General features: G+C 37.5%; 1 long non-coding RNA gene across 9 annotated transcripts in view; it reads left to right on the top strand.

The window, feature by feature from the left end:
- Nucleotides 1-27171, top strand: part of LOC128703414 (uncharacterized) — a 36346-nt gene extending 9175 nt beyond the window's left edge. The window contains exons 2-15 of one of the 9 annotated variants that reach the window (XR_011394636.1): nucleotides 4833-4889; nucleotides 5600-5646; nucleotides 10483-11746; nucleotides 12361-12395; nucleotides 13508-13535; nucleotides 13726-13784; nucleotides 14039-14092; nucleotides 14923-14939; nucleotides 20882-20966; nucleotides 25565-25602; nucleotides 25781-25833; nucleotides 25989-26079; nucleotides 26596-26634; nucleotides 27065-27171. This is a non-coding gene — a long non-coding RNA (uncharacterized lncRNA). Of the gene's footprint in view, nucleotides 1-4832; nucleotides 4890-5599; nucleotides 5647-10482; nucleotides 11747-12360; nucleotides 12396-13507; nucleotides 13536-13725; nucleotides 13785-14038; nucleotides 14093-14922; nucleotides 14944-20881; nucleotides 20967-25564; nucleotides 25603-25780; nucleotides 25834-25988; nucleotides 26080-26595; nucleotides 27043-27064 lie in introns of those variants that run through there. The other 8 variants (XR_011394638.1, XR_011394637.1, XR_011394642.1 and 5 more) reach the window with 8 other exon arrangements.

Here is a 27171-nt window from a genome sequence, read left to right as displayed (position 1 = left end):
GCTCTGATGTGAAAGTCCCACTCAAATCCAACCCCTCCCACTCGTGTACTTAACCTAAATTTGAAACTACCCAAAGAGCCCGCCTCAATAACCCAACTAGGTAGCTGTAAAATAACTTTTGGACTTCTGTTACTTATACTTCTTGAGATAGATCCAAGTAATCTTTTGGCCTTGTTGCGCACACTAAGGCACTGCTGTCTTGGCTTTAGATTTCTGCTTACCATGACTCCCAAGTCCTTTTCACATTCTGTATGATCAAGCTCTACTTCACCTAGATTATAGCTTCGAGGGTTATTTTCATTACCAAGGGCAAGTACCTTACACTTATCCACATTGAACTTCATCTGCCATATTTCAGACCAAGACATTTTGTCCAAATCGTCCTGGAGTTCATTGCTATCCTCCTCAGAGTGAATTATACGGGCTATCTTTGTATCATCAGCAAACTTGCTCATGTCACTCGTAATCCCTTCATCAAGGTCATTAATGTAAATTATGAACAAGAGAGGGCCTAAAACTGATCCTTGTGGAATGCCACTAGTGACTAATCCCCACTCAGATTTCACTCCATTAATGGTAACTCTCTGCTTTCTATTGGTAAGCCATGCCTCAATCCATGCTAGAACTTCACCTCCTATACCATGAGCTGCCACTTTTCTTGAGTCTCTTGTGAGGTACTCTATTGAAGGCTTTACTAAAATCCAAATAAACAATATCATATTCCTTATCACTGTCAACTGCCTCAAATGTTCTATTGAAGAACGTCAGCAAGTTTGTCAGGCAGGAACGACCTCTCGTGAATCCATGCTGAGATTCATTTATCAAGTTTTGCTCCTCAAGGTGACTTCTGATAATGTCAGCTATAATTGATTCTAATAACTTGCCCACTATAGATGTCAGGCTTATTGGACGGTAATTTGAAGGAGTGGACTTATCCCCTGATTTGAATATAGGAACCACATTAGCCATCTTCCACAACTTTGGCACAACACCGGTAAGGATGGATGCATTGAATACACTCGTTAATGGCTGACTAAGCTCCATCTTGCATTCCTTAAGTACCCTGGAAAACAGCTCATCGGGTCCCGGGGACTTATTTTGCTTCAGTTTGTCTATCTGTTTAATAACCATGTCCCTCGTGACAGTAATATTAGTTAACTTAAATTCATCAGGAACTAAATAATTGTTAATTACTGGAATCTCATTTAAATCTTGTGTAAAAACTGACAAAAAATAGTCATTAAATAAGGAACACATTTCCAGTTCATTATCAGTCAGCTGTCCATTCCCAATTTTCAGAGGTCCTACTTTTTCCTTCACCTTGGTCCTATACACTTGAAAGAACCCCTTTGGATTAGTCTTTGATTCATTAGCAACTCTAATTTCATAGTCACATTTAGCCTTTCTAATCCCCTTTTTTACTTCCCTTTTAAGCTGAACATATTGGTCAGTAAGGTTAACCTCCCCTCTTCTGATGCACCTATAAATTCCCCTTTTCTGCCCTAATAGATGCTTTAGGCTCCTGTTAACCCATTTGGGATAGTTATTAGACCTAATTTCTCTGGGGAATGTATACTCTGGGCATGGTGTACATTAAGAAAACAATCATAAAAGCAAATCCCTTCATAATCATAAGTATGATCGTCAATAAAATCATTAGCTAGATAACCCCCAATCAAGATTGGACAGGTGTTCTCCAAGTCCATTATAATCGGCAGAACGAAAATCGGGGATTTTTACTGTTATTCTTGCATTCCCAGTTAATGCTAAGAGTGATGGATTTGTGATCACTTGCGCCAAGCTCTTCAGTGATCTCCAGATTATTCAAGAGTTTCCTTATTTGACAAGACTAGCAAATTATTACCCCTGGTAGGCTCTGTTACGCTCTGCTTCAGAAAACTGTCCTGAACTGTTTCCGTAAAGTCACTGGACTCTAGATTACCTATCAAAGAATTCCAGTCAATTTGACTAAAGTTTAAGTCCCCTACTATGACTGTTATTGTGTCTAGAAGCCCTAACAATTTCGTCCCAAAGAAGTCTCCCTCTATCGTGATCCAAGCCTGGAGGTCGGTATATTACACCTAGAATTTAGTTTTTCTTGACCCTCTACAAACTCGACCCAAACAGATTCTGTTACTGCTCCATCTATTTTTATACCTGTTATTATGCAACAATTAATATTTTCTCGAACATATAATGCAACTCCTCCCCCCCCTTCCCATTAGATCTATCCACATTGAACAACTTAAATCCCTGAATATTACACTCAGCAGTCATATCCCGACTCTTTAAATCATACCATGTTTCAGTTAATGCAATGATATCAAAGTTCCCAGCACATGCTACCAAACCTAGTTCATTAATTTTATTTCTTGCACTTCGACTGTTAGCATAAAATACCATCATACGTTTTTTCTTCTGCACATTTTTTCTATTCATCTTTGTTTTTACACAATTTCTGAAATAATCATTACCCAGAGTTACTCCATGACAGTTACTATTAAGATTCTTAATATCAGAGCAAAAGTCAATACAGTGGACCCCCGCATACCGATTTTAATCCGTGCAAGAGGGCTCATTGGTATGCGAATGAATTTTCCCCATAAGAAATAATTGAAATCAAATTAATCCGTGCAAGACGCCCAAAAGTACGAAAAAAAAAAAATTTACCACGTGAAATATACATTTTCCTACACACAAAGAGAAGGATACATGCACAATAGTAGAGTAGTACATGCACAGTATATATTGTGCATGTACTAGTCTACTAAATGAAGAATAAATGACACCTTTATTGAAGATGCAGCAATGACTGATGAGACAGTGTCCTGGGAGTGCCTTTTCCTCCTGAGTACTGTAGGTCCTCTTTGGTATTTTCTTCCAGAACATGCCTTATCACACTGTATGTCGCTACGATTCTTAAATCTCTCAAACCAACCTTTGCTGGCTTTTAAATTCACCAATATGAGCACTAGTTCCAGGCATTTTTCCCTGTTCACCTGGGTGTTAGTCGACTGGTGTGGGTTGCATCCTGGGAGACAAGATTAAGGACCCCAATGGAAATAAGTTAGTCTTCGATGACACTGACTTTTTTGGGTTATCCTGGGTGGCAAATCCTCTGGGGTTAATTGTTTCTTGGTATATTCTCAATAAGCCACACCAATAACAGTGCTACAGCAGCAGCAAACAATGCTACAGCAGCAGCAGCAGCAGCTGTACCACCAATAGTAGTGATGGTTGATTGGGGTTTATTATACAACCTGGCCAGCTCGGAGACACGCACTCCACTTTCATACTTATCAATGATCTTTTTCTTCATCTCTATAGTAATTCTCACCCTTATTGCTGTAGGGTTGGCACTAGCTTTCTTGGGGCCCATGGTCACTTATTTTCCAGATAAAATCACCTAAAACACTAATAATACGAAATGTTACGATTGGATGCTACCGCGGAGGCTGGCTGGTAAACAATGCCACCGGCGGAACATGTGAGGCTGGCTAAGGTGCACATTGGACGCGTCTCGGACGAACAGCGGTGAGCGGGTTTTTAAGCGGTATGCGAGGCAAAATTTTTGCGATTAAAGCAAGCGGTATGCGGATTAATCGTTATGTGATGCCAACGGTATGCGGGGGTCCACTGTATATCCATACTCATTATTTATCATTTCTAAACCCATACCTCTAACTAATCCTAGTTTAAAGTCCTAACAACCCCCTCAACTGAGTTAGCAAGAAAACCCACACCTGCCCTGGATAAGTGAACCCCATCCCTGGCATACATGTCATTTCGGCCATAGAAGTTGTCCCAGTTGTCAATGGTACTGCATTATCCTTAGTGTTTATCCAGCCAACAATTAATACCAATTGCTCTGGACAACCATTCATTACTAACACCTCTTCTTGGCAAAATGCCACACATAACAGGGCGCCCCCCCCTTCCTAATTATGTCTATAGCTGTCCTGAACTTTCTAACTAAATACTTCTACGCTTGGCTACATCATTGCCTCCAGCACTGAGGCAAATAGGATTAACCCCATTACCATTCATGATGTCAAGCTGGCTAACAATGTCCTCCATCCCAGCCCCAGGAAAGCAAACCCTCTCTCCTACTCCTGTCCTTCAAGCAGAATGCCCTATCCATGTATCTAACCTGGCTATCCCCAACAACAATATTCTTACCTTCCTTGTTGTTCGTCGTGACGATCCCAGTAGTCGACTCGCATTCGTCGGGAGGAACACTGCAGCAGGCCTGTTGGCCCATACTAGGCACGTCCTTTACAATTCATCCCACTAACAAAACATTTGCCCAACCCAATTTTCTATGCTACCTAAGAAATAAGCTCTGATGTGAAAGTCCCACTCAAATCCAACCCCTCCCACTCGTGTACATTCTTAAAGTGGCAAATATGATGCAAATTTATGAAGCTGGAGATAGGTTGACTTCGAAATAAGAAAATTTCTTTGTGGGCCAAATGGTTTTTTCCAGTGTTGTGGATATGAAAAAAATTGTGAATTGTTTAATGGATTGACCAGATTATTATACATTGGCTAGTTAATTTGAAATTAAAATCTACCCATTGTATTTGAAGTAAACCCTGGTTGCTCTTGAAGGCTACGGAGCATGCAGGTGTCGTGAAAGCTTTTAATTCAATTAGTTAGGTTTTGTTCCAAAATTACGAAGCATCTCTTATGTAACTGGAATGATGATATTAAAAGTGAAGCTTGACTTCAGGATGACAGCTCATAATTACCTTGGAGAACTGAAATTATGCTGTTTTCTACTAAATCTAAAAGTACTTGTACGTAACTTATTTAAAGCATTTCTTTGACAGGTTTTGCAGAACTGTAGATATGTTGGTTCTCACGTCAGCCAGCCTTGAAGATAAAAGGCAAGTTATGTGGTATATAAGAACATATAGGCCTACTGACCCATGGTATATAGGTTTAATTAACTATTCTTTATTGACTCGAGTGACTAGACTGTTTCAGAGCATTATATTGGAACACATTAGCAAGCCTATTGGCTCATGCTAGGCAGGTTCAGCAGGGTTTAGAGCTTCATTATTATTAGTATAACCATTTTTAGAATGTTGCTTGGTTCTGACCTGTTGCCTAATGGACATAGCTTAACTAAGTTATGCTGATTGCATAGGAAATCCACCTACTAAGACCTGAATGTGCTGGATTTTCATTGTGCAGAAGTATAAATTAGTGTAGCAATGAAAAAATAGAATAAAGGTACTGTAAATATCAAAGGTTGAATTTGGAGGATATAAAAAGTACTGTTTTAGCAGTTGTAAATAAATGGAAGAAACTCCTTAGGTGTTGAAGCAAAAGCTTTGGGCATCAAAAATAGTTTGGACAAGTTACCCATTCCTAGCATGGTCCAGTAGGCCTATGTGTTCATTTCTTCTGTTGGTACATTTGCCAGAAGTGACTTCTGAAATTTAAAAGTACAAAAAAAACTCATGATGAGATTATTAGCTAGACTTATGAATGATGGCTCAATTACCTTGGAGAACTGAGATTGCTTTTGTAATGTGTAAATATACCTTTTTAAGATATTCTTGAAACTAATTGGAAGTATTTATCCTTTAAGGTGTTCCAGAATGGTGGAAGTGTTGGCTGGTCAGCTTCGGATAAGTGGTAAGTTTTTAAATTTTCTTGCTGTAATCATAAATGGTCACCAAAAGAAAAGATGGCCAAAAAGCTGAAATTTTCAGGGAAGATGTAAAAATTCACTGACTCACCTTGTGCTGAAGCAGGAATCAGATTAAGTATGGCTGCTACTTTTTCATGATTAATAGACATTTGGAAATTGGTAGAAATGTTTCAGTCCACTACAGAAAATGGTGGGGGGATTAGTTTGGGGTATGGCACCTCAGCTTAGTCAGTTCATACTGAGGGACTGATTACATCAGTTTTTTTGTATTGCACTGAAGCTACTGACTAGTGAATAGTTTGCAAATTCCCAAAGGTTGCAAGCCTCATTCTTCAATTTATCGGTTCTCCAAACCATTTAAATTGTATTTTTCATGCTGTATTTTTGTAGAACTGTTACATAAGCACTTTCCTGCATGAAACAGCGAGTCATTGCTTGTGTTAACAGCACTGTCCAGCAGCCTCTCCCTGGCCATCCCTTTGGGGTGCCATTCCAGATCCCTCTGTGGCTGTGGATTAACAAGTGGGTTAGAAACCAGCTTGCCCCAAAGGAGCATATATCCAGCAATTTCACTGAAATGCGTAGTGGTACTCTCTTGGTTTTGGCGTAAATCCCTCTAATTACGACCTTGAATAGGGCACCCCTAATCATGTCTGCCCAAGGACTAGTTCTTTATGCCGATACAAATGAGATTAAGCCTTACCTTGCTCGTGTAATGCCAACTTAATAGCTTTGACAATGCCGTTAAGGCTGATATCGGTAGCTTGACTGAAGGCTTGTGTGGGGTAATTCTGCACTAATGTTTGCCACTGTTGGGAAACATCAGTTGCACTTCATTATTCAATACCATCATTTGTTCATAGCTTCGTGGAATTATCCACAGCAGGGGGAACACACAATAAACGCTACGTGATTAGTTCTACTGCAAATTTCCTGACTCGAATAAGAAAACTAGCCTTTCTTAGTTTCCCGAGAGTGTCTGAATGAACAAGATGAAGAATACACTGGTCACTACTGTCCCTTTGTCTTTTAAGGATGAGGCAATGGCCTCATGACAACTGTTCCTCGAAGCAATCTGCGGCCCACTGCCTTCATTGCCCTCCAGCTCATCATCCGCACAAAGGATATTCTGAACTGCTTTATATATCTTCCTTGCTACACATTGCAACAGTATTCAGTACAAGAGGGTAGGTTTCTTGATATCTATAGACTAGAATTCTTAATAGTCTAAACTTGTAGATAGTGAGGTGCAAGTTTTTGCTTAGTTTGCCTGCTAAGGAGAGTTATTGCTATAGTTAACCCTCGCTGCGTGGTTGATCAGGAACTCGAGCAAGGAAAGCGTGCCTCATGACACTATAGTACGTATGTTCATCATAAAACTTTACAAGGAAGGAAGAGTCCCCTAGCCCCTTCCAGGAGGGCTGAGTTATCCCCCTTTACTGGAGAATTTTCTCTACATACATTTAGGCATGATAGAAATGCAGTTAAAATCTAAAGAGGTTTTCAGATGAGCACCAATAGCATACTAATGTACACAATGTGTACAGCATTAAATATGAATTGCATTCCATTGGTGTTAACCCTTAACACTTAAATTGTCCAAGTAGGTCTACGTTCTCATGCGTAGTGCTCCAAAAGTAGATCTTTTTTTTTTTTTTTTTACATATTTTCAAATATAACAAAAAAGTAATCAGTTTTTTTTTTTTTAATTTTTCAAATGTAAAAAAAGAAAAGATCTACTTTTTTTTACATACATACTTTCAAATGTTGAAAAAACGTAGATCTACATTTGCTCGCGTAGAGCTCCGAATGTAGATCTACCTTTTTTTACATTGTTTAGGGAGAAAATCAAGGTCAAAGCGCTACAAATGTAATCTGTTCACATGCATAGCTCTCCAAATGTAGGTTTACATTTTTTTTTACATTTCAAAGCATGCAAAATAAAACTTTAATCTACATTCGGAGCGCTATGCACGTGAACGAAGGTCTGTTTGGACAGTTTAAGGGTTGATACATATTCTGGCGGACGGGATGAGAAAACTCAAGGTAACACAATGTCGGTGCAAACTGAAATATGTTGCCCTGATAACTTCTACATGTGGATAGAAAGCTGTTGTATATCCTGTGGATTGAGAAAGCTTTGAATGTTTTGTACCTTGGTGTAGTAAATGTAAAGGTGAAACCTGAAACAATAGTAAATAAGAACACAAGAAAGAAGGAATACTGCAGCAGGCCTACTGGCCCATACGAGGCAGGTCTAAGTCTCCTACCGGCTTGAGCCAATGCCCCAACTTAGTCAGGTCAGGACACAGTAGCACAAGCTAATCGGGTCCAACTTGCACCCACCCACACCCACTCGTGTATTTGTCTAACCTATTTTTAAAACTACAAAATGTTTGTCTCAATAACTGTACTTGGGAGTTTGTTCCACCCATCCACAACTCTATTACCAAACCAGTGCTTTCCTATATCCTTCCTGAATCTAAATTTTTCCAACTTAAAACCATTGCTACGAGTCCTGTCTAGGCTAGATATTTTCAGCACGTTATTTACATCCTTTTTATTCCTGTCTTCCATTTATACACCTCAATCATATCCCCCCTAATTCTACGCCTTTCTAGAGTGCAGATTCAAGGTCCTCAGTCTATCCTCATAGGGAAGATTTCTGATACTTGGGATCAACTTTGTCATCCTCCTTTGTTTGTTTTCCAGAGCATTTATATCCATTCTGTAATACGCTGACCAAAACTGCCGCATAATCCAATGAGGTCTAACCAAGGATATAGTTGAACAACCTGAGGACTCCTATTATTTGTGCTTCTTGATATAAAGCCAAGGATTCTGTTAGCTTTGTTGCGAACACTTATGCACTGTTGTCTTGGTTTCAGATTACTGCTAACCAGAACTTCTAAATCTTTTTCGCAATCCGTAATATTAAGATCGACATTATTTAGTTTATATGTGGCATGGTTATTTTCCTGTCCAACATTTAGAACTTGGCATTTGTCTATATTAAACTGGATCTGCCACTTCGACCACTGCAACAGTCTATTCAAATCTTCCTGGAGTGGTCTAATGTCCTTGTCAGAATGAATTCGACGGCCTACTTTGGTGTCAGCGGCAAACTTGCTTATGTCGCTCTTTATGCCCTCGTCAGTGTCATTTATGTAGATTGTGAACAGGAGGCCCAACGCTGACCCCTGTGGAACACTGCTCATGACGCTTCCACACTCTGCTTTCTCCCCATTTATGCAAACACATTGCTGCCTATTTGTCAAACATGCCTCTATCCAGGAAAAAATTTCTCCTATTCCATGTGCCTTAATTTTCCTCAAGGGTCTCTGATGTGGGACCCTGTCAAAAGCCTTCCTGAAGTCCATATACACATATTCATTACCATGATCTACCTCCTCAAATACCTTGGTGAAGAAAGTTAATAAATTTGTAAGGCAGGAACACCTCTTTGCAAAACTATGCTGAGATTCGTTGATTAACTTGTGCTTTTCAAGGTGGCTACGAACTGCCTTGGCAATTATTGATTCCATAAATTTTCCCACTATGAAGGTTAGGCTTATTGGTCTATAGTTCGAAGCTAAGGACCTGTCGCCTGCTTTGAAAATAGGTGTCACATTTGCCATTTTCCACTTATCTGGCACCATGCCAGTCTGTAGTGATATATTGAAAAGATTAGCCAGAGGTTTGCTAAGCTCCTTTACATTCCTTTAGAACCCTTGCATACAGTTCATCAGGGCCTTGGGATATGTTAGGTTTTAATTTATCAATTTGCCTAAGGACCATGTCACTTGTGACACAAATCGTGCATAGTTTATCATCCTGTTCTACATAATTTATTATTTCTGGAATATCGCTAGTATCTTCCTGAGTAAAAACTGAGAAGTAAGTGTTAAAAATTACACTCTGTGAGCTGACCTGAGGAACTTTCGAGTGGGCCTATCTTGTCCCTGATCTTACTTTTGTATACCTGAAAGAATCCTTTTGGGTTAATCTTCGATTCTCTTGCAACTTTTAACTCATAATTTCTCTGCTTTTCTTATTCCCTTTTTTTTTCTCTTTAGCTGAATATTGTTTTCTTAATTGCACCTCTCCTCTTTTGATTTGCCTATATATGCCTCTCTCTTGACCATTGAGATGTTTTAATCTAATGTTCATCCATTTAGGATCATTTTTGCTTGATCTGATTTCCCTGTTTGGAACATAAGTTGTCTGAGCAGCTATGCCCTGGAAAACGTCATATCGGAATCATCACCACCTACCCGACCCATAGTCAGGTCATTCCAGTTCGGCCCACCCAAGTAATTTTTCAGACCTATGAAATCAGCCAAGCTGAAAGCTTTATATTTTTAATGTTTTTATTAGTTGGTCATTGTGTGTGCTATACATTGTTTTCAATGTACATATATATACAATGTTAGAAGCAGTAAATTGCTCAAGCTTTTATTGGGTCATTTGAGCAATTTAATTAAATTGCTACTCTGAAAACCTGTTTAAGTACTTTCATTGCATTTGTTAAGTTTGAATGTAAATATATGAATATGGAGTTGCAACCATGTTGGATGCTATCTGTTTTAGCACAAGGTGAATTTTCAGGGACTACAGCTTGTGAATCTTTCCTGACTGTCCTGGCTTGTTTTTTGTGAGCTGTACTATTGGATTATTGACAAGACTGGTTTGCTGCTGTGCATGATGAAATCCTTGCAATACTGATCATAATGATAATCATTATAGGATTTACCTGATATGAATTATAATAATATAGAAACTTTCTTTAATTATGTAGCTAAACTTCGAAAAATTTACAGGTAGTGTTGCACATGGTCATCTAGCCAGGTTCTTCAACACGGTCACTATTGACACTCCCTCTCCGGGTTGATGGGACTATTGAAGGGGTCGATAAATGGATGGGGGTTAGTAAATGTCTGGGGGAAGTGCTCTGCATTGTGTACCTGAAATTCCACCTTCCTCTTCCTGTATCGAGAAATACCACACCTCAAACTATTGGAAGGCCAGTATATTCGAAACTCCCATAGTGATAGTGGTGCTAGTAATGATTGCTGAGCATTTACTATAAATTCTGCATTGTGACCCATAATGGCAGCTGCTGTTACCAAGAAAGTGCAAACAGTATTCACAAGAATATTTAAAATTTGGATTCGTAACTTCATTTACCAATGAAACAATGCCTATGTGCCTATTATGTGAAAAGACTTTCAGTAATGAAGCCATGAAACCTTCAAAGATGAAAGATCATCTTGGAAGGGTTCACTCTGATGAAAAAATAGACCTTGATTATTTTAAGACACTGAAAGAAAAAATTAAAAATAGACCAAATTTGAAGACATTTTTCAAAGCTCCTGCAAATGTTGATAAAGGAGGACTGAAGGCATCATACAATATCTCCCTCACAATAGCAAAGAAAGGAAAATCGCCTAAAATTGGCGAGGAGATAATTCCAGCAATTAGAGGTGATTGAAACTGTTATGAATAAAGACTCAGCCTACCCTAAAATGTCTGTCATTAAGTGACGATACAGTACAACTGATTGACGAGATGGCCAATGATGTTGAAAAAAACCCTTGCAGCTGAGCTTCAGCACTCAGTTTTGTCTTCAGCTTGACGAGTCAATTTTCAGCAGCTCAAATATTCTCATGGCCTATGTGAAGTATTACAGTAGAAGTCAAAAGTGCATTGTTGATGAATTTTTGTTTGCCAAGTATCTTAAAGGTGCAACAATTTTTCAGTGTTTGGAGGAATATTTGGAAAAGCACAATATACCCATCAGCAATATTACTACAGTGGCTACTGATGGTGCACCAGCAATGGTTGGCAGCTACAGAAGACTTTCCACATTACTCGAGGAAAAGGTATCCGATATACGTACTGTTCATGGTGTCTTAGAGACACCTCTTGTAGCCAAGAAACTCATTGGTGAATGGCATGATGCCTTGCAAGTGTAACAGACTGAACCTGGAAGAATGTGGTGACTTAAGACTAAAACTCGCCAATTTCCAACCAGATATTGATGCCCTTGTTGATGCTCATCAGATGCATCCTTCTCATTAAAAGGTATGTTAAACCTTTTGTTTTAAATAGGTAATATACCTACCATCCGACTTGCGACCTGCTAGACTTACGACCACTCGACTTGCTACTTTTTTATGCCAAATTTCTGGGAAATAAACAACTATTTGTGTTGTATGCTTACAGTATAAAATACGGTACTAACAGCATAAAAAGTAAAGTAAAACATGAAATGCCAAAATAAGTTATTACAAAAATTTGTTATTCAGTAGTAAAGTTTGACTTACGACCATTTCGCCTTGCGACCGGTTTCTCTGAACCGAACTCGGTCGTAAGTCGGATGGTAGGTGTATGTATAGTAATTTTAAGTACTACTGTTTATTGAATTTTTTCATAAATATTTGGGGGTCAATGGACACTCAAACTTCATGAAAATGGTTGCTTAGCTGAGGTTTGGAAACCCCTTACCTAGACACCATAAGGTAAGGGGAAATATAAGCATTTCCTGTAACCTCAATTTGTCATTTAACTAGATTTTAAACTAGTTATGATAAAAGCCTTGCAATACTGAATGCAATGATAAAATTCAATATTTGATTAGAATTGTACTAATCTTAATTTACTTGCTAATTACCTAGCTAATTGTGAAGTGCTTTCAGGTACAGCTCTTGGGCCATGGCTTCCAAAATCATAGGTAAGTACTCTTCCCACTATCTGTTGCAGTACAAATTCAGGTTTCACTGTTTGTGTATTTGCTAACCAATATTTCCATGGTATGTCCATTAATTGGTATGGTCATATCTTCTATGAATTGGGAGAATAGTCACATTTTGCTTTAGCTTGCTTTACCAGGAACAAGCGAGCTCAAAATTTGTGGTACAAAATAGGCCAGTGTGCTTACAGGCTTGTTGGTATGTTATATTGATAGAGAAAATTTGCAGTAAACTTCTGATGTTGCCAATCTGACATTTGATTGTACATTTGCTTGTGCATGCACTTTAAAGATTTTAAACTTTGGTAATGTGCAGATGCAGAAGTATGGTGATGTATATACATGTTAATGTGTAAAGGAAGAAAGTTGAAAAGGAACATAGATAAGAGTAAAGCGAGTTAGGTAAAGAAAAATTTGGATGTTGTATGGAAGCGAGTGTTCAAATATTTGGGACTATACTTGTCAGCAGATGAGCTTATGAAGGACAAGGTAAGGTATAGAATTGGTGAAGGAAAAAAGGTGGGAGATTCATTGAGGTATCTGAAGACAAAAAAAAATTCCCCATAGGCAAATAAAGGAATGTACTAGAGTATAGTGGTACCAATGCTTCTGTGGGTGTGAAGCATGAGTGTAAATATGCAGAGAATTCATAGGTAGCTGGAGGTGGGAAGCACAATGCCTGCACTTTAACCCGTAAATGGTCCAAACGTATTTATACGTTTTTACCGCTAGTGCCCCAAATGTATGTATACGTTTTATGTCATACATTTAACATTGCCATGATAAGCCTGAGTCGCTTAGACATGAGAGAATGGGTGTGCGCACTCACTGTGTGCCATATTAAAATAATTTGGGCACTATGGTAGATAACGTATATATACGTTTGGACCGTTTATGGGTTAGAGGAGGGGTTTGGGATATTGGCTGTTTGGAGTGACATATCTGAGCCTCTGCAAAGATTGTGTGAATGATAGTGAAAGTGTTTAGCATTTTGGGTTATGCTGCTGCAGTGGGAGACACCAATGTGTTAAAAACTTAATTACTAATGTAAATTATGAGTTGTAATTTTTAATTATTATTTTTCCCTTTAACAGATTTATGGGGAAAACTTCAGTTGTCTAGGTATGTTTAAGTATTTGTTTAATAGGTATAATTGGTCAGCAATTTTTGCTCTTACATGATGAAATATGCCCAATAAGTCAGACTAGAGTCTCTGAAAGCTTTTTTGAAGATAGTAGGTAAGCTGAAGCTTTTTATGTCCACCCTCCTGCCCCATAGTTGTGGTTTGAATCGTAACACGTACTTCCTTCAGACAGATTACAAAGGATACGTCTCTTCAGTTGGAACCCTCCATTTGATGCAAAGTGAAAGGTAAAGATAAGATAGCTCTTTTATTGCATAGTTGTGCTGTTTTTGTGTACTTTTGAGCCAAACATAAGTAACAACATGTGAATTTGTATGTTTCTGGTTATATGTTGATGGTAGACAGATAGTAATATAAATGATTATTCCCTTACCTACTCTGATGCTGAAAAATGAAGTTCATATAAAATTAATGAAAAGTTTTAAACATTACTAGATAACTTTCCTATTTACTGGTACTTATGATGTGTACCCTTGGACAGGATGATACCTGCCTGTGCCTGCCCTTGGATGATTGAGAACTATGGCAATGTCAGGTATGTATGTGACAGGTTATAGTAAATATTTGTAGAATAGCATTTTATATTTTCCTTGGATACCAAGTGGAAATGGAAACATCCACTTCACCATTAATCCCTTAACTGTGATACCCAGAAATTTTTTGTGGGAAATTTTGAAAATAAACCAAAGGTGGAAGATTGCATTTTAAGTTTGCAAATAAAGATCAGTAGTCAGCAACAGCAGAATTAATATGCTGCTTTTACACCATCTGCTGGTAGGGAAGCTGGTGCTGGAACAGCTATTGGATTGTTTGTGCTAGTAAAGTGTAAAAGTACATTACTTGACAACTTGTGCACTATCGTGCAAGCAGTCTGGTTGTTTCTTACTATGGAGTGTGCATAATGGTGCCAGATAAATTTGTAAGCTTGCAAGTATTTTGTAACATTGTGGCAAGTTTGACTTTAATTATAAATAGGTTCTCATGTGCAAGTTTAGTTCACTGCACTTTGCAAGGTCCCAAATTGCATTCCTCCCTCAGTCATCTCAGGCTTCCCTAAATCCACAATCCTTGAAATTCCTTCCCTGGGGAATTCAAGTGGGCCCTGTTGATAACCACTGGTTTAGTAAAAATTTGTATTAATACTTGAAAAGAATAGACACTTGCATACTGGTTTTTGTCAGTATCACCCCATTGATAAGGTGGTTTTAAAAAGTGTTTACCTTAGCTAAAGTATATAAGCGGCATGATGAAATTGTCACGACGGTCTTCAGACAAATATCTGGTGATACTTGTTGACACTGATAATGTTTAGTTAGGCTTTAAATTACTAATTATGCTCTAGCTGATAGAATTTTATTTTTTCAGGAGTGCCCTGATGTGCGGTAGGTAATGTATATACAGCAAAGCCTTGTTTGGCATGAATTTGAATAGTATGAAATTTGATTTAGTTGAATTTTAAAATGACAGACCTTTAGTCAAAATTTAGGTAGTAAGAATTTGCTGCCAACAATGCTTTCTACTCCTAGGCCACCAGCCTAGGAGTAGAAAGTGCTACAGCTTATCCTATGCATATTTACAATGCTTTTTTTAATTAAAACATACGTTCGTAAGTCAAGTGGACGCATGTCGAACAGGTCTTAAGTCAGATGGTAGGTGTGTTTGTGTGTGTTTTTTTTTTTTTTTTTTCAACAAGTCGGCCGTCTCCCACCGAGGCAGGGTGACCCAAAAAAGAAAGAAAATCCCCAAAAAGAAAATACTTTCATCATTCAACACTTTCACCACACTCGCACATTATCACTGTTTTTGCAGAGGTGCTCAGAATACAACAGTCTAGAAGCATACACATATAAAGATACACAACATATCCCTCCAAACTGCCAATATGTATGTATGTATGTGTATATAATTTTTTTTCAAGTCTGCTGTCTCCCACCGAGGCAGGGTGACCCAAAAAAGAAAAAATCCCCAAAAAGAAACTACTTTCATCATCATTCAACACTTTCACCACACTCACACATTATCACTGCTTTTGCAGATGTGCTCAGAATACAACAGTTTAGAAGCATATATGTATAAAGATAGACAACATATCCCTCCAAACTGCCAATATCCCAAACTCCTTTAAGGGTAGAGTCCCTGAATTTGGCCAACTTTTTTATTTTTCAACCAATTTTTTTTATTTTTGGTGTACATTTAGAGGTTCATATGTAGAAGAATGTGACAGTTTCAGTATGATTGGCCAACAAACAACAGAGAAAAAAAATATTTCAGTGACTTCATATATGGCAGCAAAGTATGACAAAATGGCACTTCGAGTGGCACTTCCGACAATCCCAACCGTTAGAATACATCTGACACTAATTTTGGATGCACATGTTTCATCTAATATATCTTATTATCATGGAAAAAAAAAAATACATTTGATAGACTTTTTTGCATTCACCAAAATATCTGCCTTTTACCTCCCACAAAATCAAAAATATTTGATATATTCCAAAAAAAGAAACATCAGATTTTCAAACACACTTTGTTTTATATTGTCAGTGAAAATCATTTCAATACAATCATTAATAATGGTGTACTTTAGCGAAATAAGTGAAAGTTACTTCAGAGATATAGGCCTAGAAAACGTCGGCAGGCCTACCGTCTCAAAAAAATTTTTTTTTGCGCGGAAATCGGGTTTTTTTTGGTGTATTTCTTAGTAAACTGATGTTCTAGTGCAGTTATCCTCTTCAAAACACCGTTTTCTATCACTCACATACCAAACAATAGAACAAGGAGACCAGGAGTAACTCATTTATATCGAAATATTGCTGGTGGACTATCGCTATATTATGGCCTATTTTATTCAGTCTAGAGTATATAACATGTTTGTTATTTATAGTGTTTATTATATCATATTAGATCAATTCTGATAGATAAATAAGCCGTATAGTTGATATATAAGCTGATATAAACGTAATAATGAAGTGATTTCACCTGGCACCATCTGGAGGGGGAGTACTGCCGAGTGTTCTCAGATGGCTCCCGATTGGCTGGCACTCTACTGATAAGCTCCACCTACTCTTATATGATGCCAAATAATCAATTATTATATTAGAAAGAATAATGCAAAGAAAAAGCAATAAAAAATAAAGAAAAAATTCCAAAAAATACTTGGGTTGAGAACAGACGCGCTACCTACATCGTCGTTACCATACCTGATATAAATGACTATAATTTCTTGTAGAAACGTCTCAGAACATTGATTCTTGTACCATTGTGTTGCCAAAGAGTTAAGCTATTTTTTGGTATATATAACTCAATTTCCATAATTTTTCGATTTTTGGTTGAGCGCGCGCGGAAAATTGCCCACATGCTTCCTTAAAGTGCAGGCATTGTACTTCCCATTTCCAGAACTCGAGTCCGACTATATGGAAATAACCGGTTTCCCTGAATCCCTTCACTAATTATTACCCTGCTTTCGCTCCAACAGATCGTCAGGTCCCAAGTACCATTCGTTGCCATTCACTCCTATCTAACACACTCGCGCACGCTTGCTGTAAGTCCAAGCCCCTCGCCCACAAAACCTCCTTTACCCCCCCCCCCCTCTCTCCAACCCTTTCCAGGACGACCCCTACACCGCCTTCCTTCCCCTATAGATTTATATGCTTTCCGTGTCGTTCTACTTTGATCCATTCTCTAAATGACCAAACCACCTCAACCCCTCTTCTGCCCTGACTAATACTTTTATTAACTCCACACCTTTTTCCTGATTTCCACACTCCGAATTTTCTGCATAATATTTACACCACACATTGCCCTTAGACAGGACATCTCTACTGCCTCCAACCGTCTCCTCGCTGCTGCATTTACCACCCAAGCTTCACATCCATAAGTGTTTGTACTACTGTACTTTCATAATTCCCTTCTTTGCCTCCATAGATAACATTTTTTGACTCCACATATACCACAATGCACCACTCGCCTTTTTTCCCTCATCAATTCTATGATTAACCTCATCCTTCATAAATCCATCCGCCTACATGTCGACTCCCAAGTATCTGAAAACATTCACTTCTTCCATACTACTCCTCCCCAATTTGATACCCAATTTTTCTTTATCTAAATCATTTGATACCCTCATCACCTTACTCTTTTCTATGTTCACCTTCAACTTTCTACCTTTACACACGCTCCCAAACTCATTCACTAACCTTTGCAATTTTTCTTTAGAATCTCCCATAAGCACAGTATCATCAGCAAAAAGTAACTGTGTCAATTCCCATTTTGAATTTGATTTCCCATAATTTAGTCCCACCCCTCTCCCGAACACCCTAGCATTTACTTCTTTTACAACCCCATCTATAAATATATTAAACAACCATGGTGACATTACACATCCCTGTCTAAGACCTACTTTTACCAGGAAGTAGTCTCCCTCTCTTTTACACACCCTAACCTGAGCCTCGCTATCCTCAAAAACTCTTTACAGCATTTAGTAACTTACCACCTATTCCATATACTTGCAACATCTGCCACATTGCTCCTCTATCCACTCTATCATATGCCTTTTCTAAATCCATAAATGCAATAAAAACTTCCCTACTTTTATCTAAATACTGTTCACATGTATGCTTCAATGTAAACACTTGATCTACACATCCCCTACCCACTCTGAAGCCTCTCTGCTCATCCCCCATCCTACATTCTGTCTTGCCTCTTAATTCTTTCAATTATAACCCTACTGTACACTTTTCCTGGTATACTCTGTAAACTTGTTCCTCTATAATTTTTACAATCTCTTGTCTCCCCCCCCCCCCCCAACAAGTCGGTAGTCTCCCACCGAGGCAGGGTGACCAAAAAAAATAAAATCCCCAAAAAGAAAATACTTTCATCATTCAACACTTTCACCCCACTCACATATTATCACTGCTTTTGCAGAGGTGCTCAGAATACAACAGCTTAGAAGCATATATGTATAAAGATACACAACTGCTCTCTGCCAATCCCTAGGTACCTTCCCCTCTTTCATACATTTATTAAACAAAAGTACCAACCACTCAACACTGTACCCCCCCCCCCCCCTCTCTGCTTTTAACATTTGTCATGATCCCATCAGTTCCAGCTGCTTTACCCCTTTTCATTCTACGTAATGCCTCGCATACCTCCCCTACACTTACATTCTGCTCTTCTTCACTCCTAAAAGATGGTATACCTCCCTGGCCAGTGCATGAAATTACCACCTCCCTTTCTTCCTCAACATTTAAGTTCCTCAAAATATTCTCGCCATCTACCTAATACCTCCCTCTCCCCATCTACTAACTCCCCTACTGTTTTTAACTGACAAATCCATACTTTCCCTAGGCTTTCTTAACTTGATTAACTCGCTCCAAAAATTTTTCTAATTTTCATTAAAATTTCTTGACAGTGCCTCTCCCACTATTATCTGCTCTCATTTTGCACTGTTGCCACTCTTTACTTTTCTTTTACTCTCCATATACTCTGCTTTTCTTATAACACTTCTGCTTTGTAAAAACCTCTCATAAGCTAACTCTCTTTTATCACACCCTTTACCACCAATCGCTCCTCTTTCCTCCTGCCCCCACCCTCCTATAACCACAAACTTCTGCCCCACATTCTAGAACTGCATTTTTAAAACTATTCCAACCCTCTTCAACCCCCCAACTACTCATCTTTGCACTAGCCCACCTTTCTGCCAATAGTTGCTTATATCTCGCCCGAACTTCCTCCTCCCTTAGTTTATACACTTTCACCTCCCTCTTACTTGCTGTTGCCACCTTCCTCTTTTCCCATCTACCTCTTACTCTAACTGTAGCTACAACTAAATAATGATCCGATATCAGTTGCCCCTCTATAAACATGTACATCCTGGAGCCTACCCATCAACCTTTTATCCACCAATACATAATCTAACAAACTACTTTCATTATGTGCTACATCATACCTTGTATGTTTATTTATCCTCTTTTCATAAAATATGTATTACCAAATCTCTTTCTACACATAGCTCAATTAAAGGCTCCCCATTTACATTAACCCCTGGCACCCCAAATTTACCTACTACTACCTCCATAACATTTTTACCCACTTTAGCATTGAAATCCCCAACCACCATTACTCACACTTGATTCAAAACTCCCCACGCATTCACTCAACATTTCCCAAAATCTCTCTCTCTCCTCCAGGTGCATACACGTATATGTATTTTTATACGTATATACTTCTAAACTGTTGTATTCTGGGCGCCTCTGCAAAAACAGTGATTGAGTGAGGTGAAAGTGTTGAATGATGAAAGTATTTTCTTTTTGGGGATTTTCTTACTCTTTGGGTCACCCTGCCTCGGTGGGAGACGGCCGACTTGTTTGGGGGGGGGGGGGACCGTTCCCCACTGAGGCAGGGTGACCCAAAAAAAAAAACTTGATCATTCACTCAATCCTAATGGAAGTTTGCAAAAATTTTTGCTGAAACCTTCATTACATTTCTCTTGCCTGGTTGAAGATGTTGAGAATACATTGCTTGTAGAATTTGTAAATTCGTCTGCCACAAAATTGTTTCGTACACCATGGGCAGGCATACCCAAGTCACGTTACTGGCGAGTTGTAGTAATTTCCTTTATAGCAAGAGTATTGACATTGCCTGTTTTAATTCTTGTTCTAAGATTAGTGTTCAAAATTTGTAGAAAATTTCTCTATTTTCTTCCAATTGTATGGAGTAGGACCCCAGTTCTTATTCATGCCTAACAAATTAGTTTTGAGGAATCCCATTGAAGTATGCCATTGATAAAGTGCTGCTACAGTCTTTTGTTTCAGCCTTCGCACAATGGTAGAGGAAATGAGAGTCCAGCAAATTCTGGCGAGTACAGCCATGTTTTTCTAGATGCTGTCAAACAAAATTACATGTAATAAGATTGTGTATTTTGCAATAAGACATTAATGTCCTAGCTAATTCAGTTTATATTTTCACTGTATTCAAGACCTAAAGATTCATATCTGAACTTCTGTTGCAACCTGTTAACTTTCTGTAACAGAACCTCTGAATAATTTGACATAGCTATCATTTCAAAGATCTCGATACTGCTACCCACTGGTGTGGGAGAGCAATACAAAAGCAAAATGGCCTGTAAACTGTGTTGGAAGGCTGTTGAATCTGTACCCTGACACTCCCAATGTGCTTGCATATGATTTCTAGCAATATCATATTTAACCCAGGGTAGATATTTTTTCAATATTGGTTACATCTTTCAACTTTTCACATAACTTGTACATTTTTATAGGAATTGTATCTGAACAAATTTTTTTATACATAACGTTATTTTCTTTAGGAACAAAAATAGCTGCTTAGTAGTGACTTGCTAACTACACGGTAGCAAACAGCATACGTATGGCGGTTTCCATCACAGGATACACGTGAGTTATCTTTTGGTGTTCATTATGGTCAAGGGTTTACTATCATTCATGCCTTAAACTTTAATCTGTTAATACTTCAAACCATTGCTTATCAAGACAAATCTGAAAGTGGTATTAGAAAACTAAATTCTATATCCCCAGCACTATTCCTCAACATATATTCTTGTTACTAATAGTAGTACATGTCCACTCAGTGAAGGTATCATTAAAGATTGCCAAAAAATAAGGAATTAAATATGATAACTTGTAATTTTATGGGATGGGTAAGTGGAATGGAATTCGTCCTTCGAAAGCCACAAGTATCATTAGAGGGAACTAAAATCCAGACAGCAAGGAGCTAGTAACCCCTGTGTAAATTACTAAATTTCAAAAACTGCCTCCAGATACAGCTGGTTTGAGGTAAATTAACATGTGGGAAAGATTGGAGTAAATACTAGTGATTTTTTTTTTTTAATTTAGTTATTCCATTTCATAATTTCTCTTGTATTAACCCTTTCACTGACTGCTGTAGTAATGTGACAAGCACGGCTCACTCATTTAAACAGTAGTAAATTTGGGCCTAGATATGAGAATTTTGTGGGAAAAGTGGCCAATATAAAAAAAATCCTGCAGCATGCCATGCATAAGGAAGAACTGCAGTAGTGTTTTTGGTTTAAAACTACCACTTTTTTGGTGTATTTTTGTATGATTGTATTGATTTGATTCAATATTAGAGATGTTTTAGGGCCAAATATAGCTTTGAAATTGATCTCAGTACCAGAAATTTTATTTTTGCTGATTTTTTCAAGTAAACAAATTGTATCACACCTCCAATACATGTCCAACTGGTGGGTCAAATAGGATCCCAGCATCACTAAATTGCAAAATGTAAATATCACTATTTACATAAACTTCAAGCTATAAAAAAATCCCCTTGGGTTCATCTACCAAATTTATTTACTAATTTTGGTCAGCCAGTTGGGGAAGAAAACATTCACAAGTAACTAGTGTTACTGTGACACACAATATTAGTTTAATTGTAAAACTAATATTTCTAAATATTACTTTTGGCACTATTCAGTCCTAAACAAATATTGAGTTCCCATTTATATAATTTCTCCAAGCTTTACTTTTTACCCATTACCTTTATAACTAGCAACTTAGAAAAATAATTTACCTACCAACATCAAACTTTTCTTTAAGTATTGCTGATCAGAACTAGAGCTTGTGTACACAACTGCTCTGCAAAAAAAATTTCCAGGTACATTCATTTGCAATACCAACCACATAATTTATACATTGTCTTGCACCTTCAGGTCTGTTGTAGATGCACCAACTTTCTCCAAACCCTTACATAGTATTGGTTGCATGTTTTAATGTGACCACTTATGCCCCTTTCCTAAATCCATTTGGTTTGTGCAGTTCTGCTTGTAACTACTTCATGGTGTATACTCCCCCTTTTTTCTTCTAATGCAGACCTGTTCTTAAGTGATAATGTTTGTCCAATACTTAGTTCATTTAAGACCCTTTACTATTCCAGCCTTCTAATTTATCCCTCTTACATCCACCCACTTCTTTAACTACAGATTTACTGCAACATTAACACGCATTGCATCTTGAGTTTTACTCGCTTTGCAATTTTATTCCACCTGCATATTAAGGGTGAAAGTTCCAATTTCGGCCAACTCTTTTATTTTTCAACCAATTTTTATTTTTGGTGTACATTTAGAGGTTCATATGTAGAAGAATGTGACAGTTTCAGTATGATTGGCCAACAAACAACAGAGAAAAAAATATTTAATGACTTTTCATATATGGCAGCAAGGTATGACAAAATGGCACTTCCGACAGTCCCAACCGTTAGAATACATCTGACACTAATTTGGGTGGCACATGTTTCTTCTAATATATCTTGTTATCATGGGGGAAAAAAAATACTTTTGATAGACTTTTTGGCATTCACCAAAATATCTGCCTTTTACCTCCCACAAAATAAAAAATATTTGATATATTCCAAAAAAAGAATCCTCGCATTTTCAAACATTTTGTTTTATATTGTCAGTGAAAATCATTTCAATACAATAATTAATAATGGTGTACATTAGCGAAATATGTGAAAAAGTTACTTCCGAGATATAGGCCTAGAACGCCGGCAGGCCTACCGTCTCAAAAATTTTTTTTGCGCGGAAATCGTTTTTTTTTTTTTTTTTTTTTTTTTTTTTAGTGTATTTCTTAGTAAACTGATGTTCTAGTGCAGTTATCCTCTTCAAAATACCGTTTTTTATCACTCTCATACCAAACAATAGAACAAGGAGACGAGGAGTAACACATTTATATCGAAATATTGCTGGTGGACTCTCGCTATATTATGGCCTATTTTATTCAGTCTAGAGTATATAACATGTTTGTTATTTATAGTGTTTATTATATCAATTCTGATAGGCAAATAAGCCGTATAGTTGATACATAAGCTGATATAAACGTAATAATGAAGTGATTTCACCTGGCACCATCTGGAGGGGAGTACTGCCGAGTGTTCTCAGATGGCTCCCGATTGGCTGGCACTCTACTGATAAGCTCCACCTACTCTTATATGATGCCAAATAATCAATTATTATATTAGAAAGAATAATGCAAAGAAAAAGCAATAAAAAAACAAGGAAAAAATTCCAAAAAATACATGGGTCGAGAACAGACGCGTTACCTACATCGCCGTTACCATACCTGATATAAATGACTATAATTTCTTGTAGAAACGTCTTAGAACATTGATTCTTGTAACATTGTGTTGCCAAAGAGTTAAGCTATTTTTCGGTATATATAAATAAATTTCGATTTTTGGTTGAGCGTGCGCGGAAAATTGCCCTAGCGCTCCCTTAACCTTTGTCACTGATCAGGTATGATTGACTATTTTATAGGTGTACATTTGAAGGCCTGCTCTTAAACATTGCTTCAGGCCATTCACACTTAAAGCTTTCCTTTTAAAAAAGTATTCGACTCCTGCAAAGCAACTCTTCAGAAAGGTGCTGTTGCCCAAAGTGTGAAACTTCATAACTTATTTTTCCTGAGGATGGGTAAGGCTTCCCCACTATATCCAATTAGTCGTAAACCATGATCCTTCATTCTTTTTATCCTTGAAATAAGGTAAATCTTCCATTTGTGAATTTTCAAAATGTAGGGAAAGTGTAATGTAGGATATGCCAGAGGATGTGATTTAATAAACTGAAATGTTGCTTTAGTGCCTGGGCATTTTTTGGACTATTAACCCTTTGACTGTTTTTGTCGTACATGTCTTGCATGCCACTGTTTCAGATGTATTTATACTCAAATTTAGTGGCTTCAAATAGAGCAGGAGAAACCTGGTAGGCCCACATGTGAGAGAATGGGTCTGTGTGCACCACATAAAAGAAATCCTGCAGCACACAGTGCATAATGAAAAGGATTTTTTTAATGCCAACTTCGAGGTGTATTTTCATGTAGAATTTGTTATATTCTTGTTTTCATGGTCTCGCGTGATAAAATGGAAAACATATTATAGAAATAGACTATTTTGATTAGTTTCACGATGAAAACTATCTTGAAATTGAGCTCAAAGTAGCGGAAATGTTAAATTTTTACCAATGTTCAGGAGTAAGCAAATCACACCACATGTCAACTGGGGAGTCTGATATTCTTTCACTAGTGCACTGATATTATTTATACTATTTTTACAATAATGCAGTAGTCTGCATAACAGTAAATTTTGTATTTTTTGTATGAATAAAAATCAAAATAGAAAGCAATAGTAATATAAGAAGGGCCTAGAGATGTGACTAATGAACAGAGGATGTTATTTAAGTGCCAAGAATGTCTGCATTGTTTATTCTGGACCCTATTTTGAAATTGGCATCTTTTTTTAAATTGCATGAAATCGGGCAAATTGCCAATTTCTGACCACTTTATTTGGCAGTTCAAATCTGTAAATGGGCGGTTTCTTGTACTCGACTGATAGAAAAAATGGAATTCTAAAGAAATAGCTAGGAGTTTGGTCAATTGGAACAATGGAATTGGCCAAAAACAGGGCTCGGTGAAATCGCCAATGCGTATGTCGCTGAGACTGCTAACTTCGCAAAAGCGTAATTCTGTGCGTTTTCGACCAAATTTTGTACTTTTGGTGCCATTGTCATCGGGGAAAAGATTCTCGTATTCCGCAAGAATTTTTTACCCCCCCCCCCCCACCACCACAAAAATCTACATAGAATGACCCTTTCAGAAAGGGGCTTGCAACAGTCAAAGGGTTAAATGTAGACATTAGCAATTTAGCAGCTTTTGTGCTGTCAGGCTAATACGATTATCTTTTAGATGACTTTTGTGTACCACCAAAGTACCCCAGATGTCAGCAGTGTAGTTGATATGGCACTTGCCAGATGGTAGCTAATATCTTGCACAGTTTTAAAAGACAAGGAATTATGCCCAAATACTGCATCCAAGGTAGATTGTAAATACATGACCTTCAGATTCTTAATCCTCGTCATATCTTGCCTATGGACTTCAAATTCCTGCTGTTGGGAACTGCTGATTTAGTTATAAATTGTATTAATACTGTGTGAAAATAGAAATTAATATTAGTATTCTTTCAGGTTACACACTATTGGCAAGGTGCAGTTAGCTTACCAAGGTAAACACTCCAACTTTTTTAGTTGCCTTACTGGAATATATAAGATATAAGGAATGATGAAATTGTCACGACGGTCTTCAGACAGAAACATCTGGTGATATTTGTTGACACTGATAGATGTTTGGTTAGGAATTAAATTACTTATAATGGCTGGAGCTGATATAATAATTTTTTTCAGGCAACTTGCAGTAGGTGATGCATACAAAGGAGATATCGTTGTGACCCTTTCAGGTTAGTGCTTAACTTGATTATATGGGACAAGTTGAAAGTTGTCTACAATGAAATAATTTTTTGGCATTGTCTATACCATCATTTGGATGAAATGTGATATTGAGCAGCATTCACCTCTGTATATTTAGTTTTTGTATTTTTTTTCTTTTTATTAGGTGATTTTCCTCTTCGTAAGGACTTGTGCCAGTATCATGGTCATTACCTGCGTGTGGATGGAGGACTAAATTTTCAGAGATGCCCGAATAAGTAAATGAAATTTTTTTATTAAATTTAAGGTTGTCAGGCTTAATTATTAAATTGTTTGACTATCCCATCCCTTGCCTTCCTCCAGTTGCATGGGTAGATTTAGTGTACAGCCTTATGGTGTTTTTTTTTTTCCCTAGTCATTTTTAGCCAATAACTGCTTTGATTAGTTTTATAAAATTATTTGTACCATAGAAAAAAATGTATAGAATTTCTGTATACTGTGTTGAATATTTTCCTTTCCATTTGCTTCACTTGCTGTGATGGATTTCCTGTGTAATGAATGGTAATTCATAATTTATATTAATGGGAAGCCTTAATTTTAATATGATGATAATGGGAGAGGTTCGCAAATTTTCTGCTGAAACCTTGTGATTAAATTTCTCCTGCCTGTCTGATAATTTTCTTATGAAAATATTTACTGCATGATTTTTGCTCTTAAAAAAAAATTCTGCCACATTTTTTACTAATTTACTATTCCCCATTTTGTGAATAATAGCCTAGATCATTACCTTGCAGACGATGATGGGCATGCTTACATAGAGGGTCACAAGACTGGTGAGTTGCAGGAATTTCCTTTATGGCAGTGTTCACACCACTAGTCCCAATCAAAATATACCATTGACGATCGGCTGCTACAGTATATTGTTCCAGCCTTTTCACAGTGGTAGATGAAATGAGAATTCAGCTAATTCTGGTAGTTACAGCCAGGATTTTCCACATTCTCTAACAATGAAATGAGCTAATATAAAAGTGTGCTTGAAATATTTTCTACTTCATAGAATTTTTTTGCTATTAAAGACCTGGTAACACTTACAAAACTTAATTTTGTGTTTAAAGTGTTAATATTAATTTTGAGACCATGGTATCTAGTTGTGGTCCCTTGATCAAACTAGGTTGCCCACCATCCTTTAATGGACTGTGGCATGGTTTGGAAATTTTATATGCTGGTGAGTTTATATTATTTGTAGATTTCCTTTTTTAATAGGAACTAGTTCGTGCTGTGAATGGTGCTTGACTTGGAGAACTACAGTTTGGCAAAGGAATGTATAAAGAAATACTCAACTCTGTAACTTAATAAATAAGTAAATGAAA

The sequence above is a fragment of the Cherax quadricarinatus genome, chromosome 93 (genome assembly GCF_038502225.1).
Source record: "Cherax quadricarinatus isolate ZL_2023a chromosome 93, ASM3850222v1, whole genome shotgun sequence".
Classification (NCBI taxonomy): Eukaryota; Metazoa; Arthropoda; class Malacostraca; order Decapoda; family Parastacidae; genus Cherax; species Cherax quadricarinatus.
Note: the sequence above shows the minus strand (reverse complement) of the source record. Positions and strands in the feature narration are given on the sequence as shown.